Source organism: Schistocerca serialis, chromosome 1, assembly GCF_023864345.2.
Source record: "Schistocerca serialis cubense isolate TAMUIC-IGC-003099 chromosome 1, iqSchSeri2.2, whole genome shotgun sequence".
NCBI classification, from domain to species: Eukaryota; Metazoa; Arthropoda; class Insecta; order Orthoptera; family Acrididae; genus Schistocerca; species Schistocerca serialis.
In genome coordinates, this window is record NC_064638.1 from 1,151,736,165 (window position 1) to 1,151,742,738 (window position 6,574).

A 6,574-nucleotide genomic window follows, 5' to 3' on the forward strand; every position below is an offset into this window, starting at 1 on the left:
ATTTCAAAATTTGTACGTTTTTCTGTAAAAATCATTGGCGCAACAGAAAAGAGCTAGAAACTTAAAAATTTATATTTAGATTCCTTTTGCATAATAATTTAGTAGAAACAGGATTCTGGATCTCACAAATTAAAATTTTAGTTGAAATTCATGATTTTCTGGTTTTTGTCTTAAAAATTAAGGAAGCAGGATAGATTAAATAGGCTAATAAATAAGGCTAGGATGTTTAAATTTAAGTAGAAGGGAGATCCGCTATAATCATAAAGATGTGAGAAGTTTCAAACGAACAACTATAAAACTATAGCAATAGCGTATCTCCAAAGGGCAAGTTCAGAGCTCGTCTACTGCGTGTAGTGTAATTAAATTAATTCTCTCGCCCAAAATATTTGACTTAGCCACGTCAGACTTTTATTATGATTACTTACCTGTATGTTGAATGCACATTTAAATTGAGAGCTTCATTGGCCATCAGCAAAGGAAGCAATGATTTATTCAATAACTTAAAGAGGTGCATTACTAGCCCAGCGGCTAGTCGGGAGAGCGGAATTGATCAGGCGTTCCCTTAGCCGTCCGCACCTCGGCTTTATATACAGGGCTATTACAAATGATTGAAGCGATTTCATAAATTCACTGTAGCTCCATTCATTGACATATGGTCACGACACACTACAGATATGTAGAAAAACTCATAAAGTTTTGTTCGGCTGAAGCCGCACTTCAGGTTTCTGCCGCCAGAGCGCTCGACAGCGTAGTGAGACAAAATGGCGACAGGAGCCGAGAAAGCGTATGTCGTGCTTGAAATGCACTCACATCAGTCAGTCATAACAGTGCAACGACACTTCAGGACCAAGTTCAACAAAGATCCACCAACTGCTAACTCCATTCGGCGATGGTATTAGCAGTTTAAAGCTTCTGGATGCCTCTGTAAGGGGAAATCAACGGGTCGGCCTGCAGTGAGCGAAGAAACGGTTGAACGCGTGCGGGCAAGTTTCACGCGTAGCCCGCGGAAGTCGACGAATAAAGCAAGCAGGGAGCTAAACGTACCACAGCCGACGGTTTGGAAAATCTTACGAAAAAGGCTAAAGCAGAAGCCTTACCGTTTACAATTGCTACAAGCCCTGACACCCGATGACAAAGTCAAACGCTTTGAATTTTCGGCGCGGTTGCAACAGCTCATGGAAGAGGATGCGTTCAGTGCGAAACTTGTTTTCAGTGACGAAGCACCATTTTTTCTTAATGGTGAAGTGAACAGACACAATGTGCGAATCTGGGCGGTAGAGAATCCTCACGCATTCGTGCAGCAATTTCGCAGTTCACCAAAAGTTAATGTGTTTTGTGCAATCTCACAGCTCGTGGTCGTGCGGTAGCGTTCTCGCTTCCCGTGCCCGGGTTCCCGGGTTCGATTCCCGGCGGGGTCAGGGATTTTCTCTGCCTCGTGATGGCTGGGTGTTGTGTGATGTCCTTAGGTTAGTTCGGTTTAAGTAGTTCTAAGTTCTAGGGGACTGATGACCAAAGATGTTAAGTCCCATAGTGCTCAGAGCCATTTGACCCTTCACGGTTTAAAGTTTACGGCCCCCTTTTTCTTCTGCGAAAAAAACGTTGCAGGACACGTGTATCTGGACATGCTGGAAAATTGGCTCATGCCACAACTGGAGACCGACAGCGCCGACTTCATCTTTCAACAGGATGGTGCTCCACCACACTTCCATCATGATGTTCGGCATTTCTTAAACAGGAGATTGGAAAACCAATGGATTGGTCGTGGTGGAGATCATGATCAGCAATTCATGTCATGGCCTCCACGCTCTCCCGACTTAACCCCATGCGATTTCTTTCTGTGGGATTGTGTGAAAGATTCAGTGTTTAAACCTCCTCTACCAACAAACGTGCCAGAACTGTGAGCTCGCATCAACGATGCTTTCGAACTCATTGATGGGGACATGCTGCGCCGAGTGTGGGAGGAACTTGATTATCGGCTTGATGTCTGCCGAATCACTAAAGGGGCACATATCGAACATTTGTGAATGCCTAAAAAAACTTTTTGAGTTTTTGTATGCGTGTGCAAAGCATTGTGAAAATATCTCAAATAATAAAGTTATTGTAGAGCTGTGAAATCGCTTCAATCATTTGTAATAACCCTGTATAAGAACGCTGCGCGAGAGAAGAAGGCCCCAGTTCTCTCCAGACGCTGAATAGCACACCACCTGTGCCGGGAGTCGCGTCGCGTCGGTATCATTGCTATAAACAGCCTCGGATGCCGTAATAAGTTACTCGGGATACGCGTAACCATGAAATCCTTTTCGAGTTAAGTGTAAATTCTGGGATGACTTTAATGATCTATCTTCAGTTTGCGTATGTCGTATTTTCACGTGCCGCCGCAGGACAAACATTCTACCATTATTTAGCGTGGCGTTTGATGAACATTATCATCAAATTATGGCGAGCATTCACTTAAACATTTAATTTGAACAGTTATAGTTGCATCAGCGCATTAGAGTCTGAACTGCTCTGGTAGTTGGATTGTGTGGATTCTTTTTTTGGTCTGTGACTTTCAGAATATAGTGAACGTTTTGGACAGAATCATTTTTGATTATGAATCCCAGACAATCTCCTAATTCCTCAGAGCTATAAGCTGTAGCTATAAGTGTATTTCTCAGATGAAGTGGGCACTAGGAATTCTAATTACAGGCTTCACGTTTTGCTAATCACTTTCTGGTTGCCAATATTGTAGTTAGAGAGCCAGTGTTGAGAACGGCAAACAACAGCATTAAATAAATAATAGGAACATTTATAATAACAATTATTCCACCCGCCGCCCCACATATGTTGCTAATCGGCTGGGAAATAAATCTTTTCTACATTACATTCTACATTTTTATATAAACAATTAATTCCGCCCGCCGCCCCACATATGGTGCATCTGCCGGGAAATGCATCTTTTCTACATTACATTCTACATTTTATTATATAACAGTAAGTTCCACCCGCCGCCCCACATATGTTGCTAATCGGCCGGGAAAAACAAACAGAACATTATTTTAAATAACAATAATTCCACCCGCCGCCCCACATATGGTGCGTCGGCCGGGAAGAACAAACAAACAAAAAATTTATAACTCCACCCGCCGTCCCACACTACTCTCCGTATCTCTCTTCAGTGCAGTGGTTTCCATTGGCTCCCGTGTAGCCATCGCGTATTCTCCCGCCTTTCACATGAAGAGGGAGCCCAAAACCCCTGTCCTCTCATTCGTCCTCTCTGAGTCCTCCATTCGTTCTCTTTGAATCCTTATACCGGAAGTCTTCGGCCGCCATTGCTGATGATTCCTATCCAGAATTTAAGCTGTGGCTGGTATCAGATCCGGAACCAGGATACCTTGGTTACCAGGCGAAGACGCTGACTCTAGTCCACGGTGTCCAATTTTTTTAACACTCATATTAAACCTGGGATGGACTACACAATGACGAAAAATACTAAGGAATCGGCCGAACGAACATCTTGCAACTCGCCTCCGTAATCTGGGTTGCTAAAGGACGCGCCTGGGGTGTTGAAGATACGCCAAATGGTTCAAATGGCTCTGAGCACTATGCGACTTAACTTCTGAGGTCATCAGTCGCCTAGAACGTAGAACTAACTAACCTAAGGACATCACACACATCCATGCCCGAGGCAGGATTCGAACCTGCGACCGTAGCGGTCGCTCGGTTCCAGACTGTACCGCCTGGAACCGCACGGCCACTCCGGCCGGCTGAAGATACGCCAGTTCGAATCGTGGTTGTGGATGAAATTTTGGCTGCCAGCATTTGGCCGCAAATGGAGGAGAGGTAGTGACATAAAATTTCTGATCACCAGTCTTCGGGCCAATGTGCTTATTAAATTCCAAACCTCTCCGCAGTGTCTCATGAAGTGAAGGCATGTGATACTGTTGGTGGTTAACCGCCCTCGGGTGGGGAGGTTGCGCTCGGCGGCCCCTCGGTGCTACACGAGAAGAGAGGAGTATCTATGTGCCGGCATCGGATTTCACCCTCTCCGTTTATATCAGCAGAACACAGTACTTCATAACTATTACATTATTTCTTTTCACATTTTCATCATTATTTTTGATTATAAATGTATATATTTTATTATTTTCTTGCAATAGTAATTACTTGGAGGATTTTAAAGTAAACTTATTACAAACTATTAAAAGCAATGTTGTAAGACACGCTGGTAAAGTCAGGGAAATTGCAATGTATGACAACGATCTTTAACCAAAGACACTGTCGGAATGAACAAACATCAATGGTACGCGAGAGCGCACGCGAAGTACTATTTCAGTTTTACAGTTTTAAGTACATTCATTACTGTGGTGAGAAAGAAAGTAACCAAACATGAAAAATATGTATTTTGTCTCTCAAACATAATTCAACAGTATTATTTAATTTTACGCATGTATTCATGTGCTATGAGGTCTTGTCTAAGGTGTTTTTGGCCTTAGCTGCCGGCCAGGGTGGCCGAGCGGTTCTAGGCGCTACAGTCTGGAACCGCGCGACCGCTACGGTCGCAGGTTCGAATCCTGCCTCGGGCATGGATGTGTGTGATGTCTTTAGGTTAGTTAGGTTTAAGTAGTTCTCAGTTCTAGGGGACTGATGACCTCAGATGTTAAGTCCCATAGTGCTCAGAGCCATTTGAACCATTTTGAACCTTAGCTGTTGCAATTTGCGCTAATTTTGAGGTGTTCAGTGTTAAGTTATTATGTTTCTGGTTGAGAGTTTAATTATTAGAAAGAACTGATTAGTACAACCTAAAGATAATGAACATTATAGTGAAGTAACATATCTCAGCTATCACCGCGTTACGTGTTGCAATTACTAAATTACGTTGATTTTGAATTAATTTAAACTGGTCAATTTCACGATAGCATTTTATAAGATCTTGCATTTTCAGTCGAGTTCATGCACGTGTTCTGGCCGTTTTCGCCTCCAGAAGATTCAGTAACAGTTCCGTAAATTCAGTTTCAAGTCAATATTGATCAGTTTCATATCTTTTAGCATTACAGAGATTCGCAGCCACATTATTTCATCAAAAGTACGGGTTTGCTGTATTTTAAGTTCCTAATTAATAACATTTTCATTAGCTAATTAAAATCCAGCAACAAATCTACTTTTTTTGTTGTCGATCGTTATTAAATGGTTCAAATGGCTCTGAGAACTAGGGGTCTTAACATCTGAGGTCATCAGTCCCCCAGAACTTAGAGCTACTTAAACCTAACTAACCTAAGGACATCACACATCCATGCCCGAGGCAGGATTCAAACCTGCGACCATAGCGGTTGCGCGGTTCCGGACTGAAGCGCCTAGAACCTTCGGCCACACCGGCTAGCTCGATGGTTATTAGAGCAACATGTTTTGTTAGCATTTTCTTTGGAATTAATCTCTTCTCCGAAAATTACAGAACAGTAGGTAAATGTGTCGTTAATTACTGGAGAGTGCAAGCAGGTTACACGTTCCTTTCATCTATGACAGTACAAACCCAACACTACACTTCACTAGCACACATTACAAACATCCATATTTCGGAGATACTCGCTCGACACTCCATTAGGAGCTTGCGAAGAACGGCAGTGAAAGATTCATACATTTGCTCCTCTGAGCTCATTCCTTGCGCATAAGACTACTTTGACTTGAACGTCATGTAAGCCATCTCTTGACAGGGTCAAACAATTACTTGTAAATACAAGTGTGAAGCCCAGCTTATCGTCTGATTTTCTCACATTTAGTTTGTTCTCGTCCCACTTCAGGATCGATCCAGACGGATACTTAAGGGCTTTTAACGATTTCTACTGTTTTCGAACAATCATTGGTCTTTCTCCTTATTTACGAAAGATATTTTTGTGTTTTATAATTATAGAAGGTGCTGTAAAATTCCCCTTACAAACTTCTAGGAGTCGTAGATGGGTCTGAGTCGACAATATTTTGAACTGGAATCCACATCCCTAAACGCACTGTTTACGAGCTACGACCACTTGAAAGCATGTTGGTAAAGCGACTACTTTTACGAGTACATCACTTCTTTTACAACTACACTCTTTAAGAACCAAAGAAAGAAAAAGGAAACATACCCAGTTATCACAAAAACTGTTGTTTATAGTTAAACGTAATCCGTCTTCACAAAGGAGTGTCAGCATTCTGATCTGCAACAAGTAAGGTAGGATGCAGCGACAATCAAGTTCAGTGTACCCACTCTGCCTACGAATGATCTTTACAAAGGCGACGAGCATCTCCTCCATTCCCATGAGCTTCGCCATACAGAAGATTCATGTCGGTGTGTTCTGCAAACGTGTACTCAGTCATATCGTTCTTAGCTATCACAGACATATGAATGAGGTTCGAACCAGGTCAGTGACGTAGGGCAGACGTCAAGTGACGTCAGGAGACCCGACATAAGCACCCTTCACCATCACTACCCTGTTGCATACCTACGTAGCAAACTGGTTTTCAAATGATTTGAGCTCGGAAACGGTACGTTTCCTGGCGTAGCTTCCAGTCAGATTGAGTCCCCTCTACAAGTGCCAGAAGTCAGTAAAAAGAATTTTAA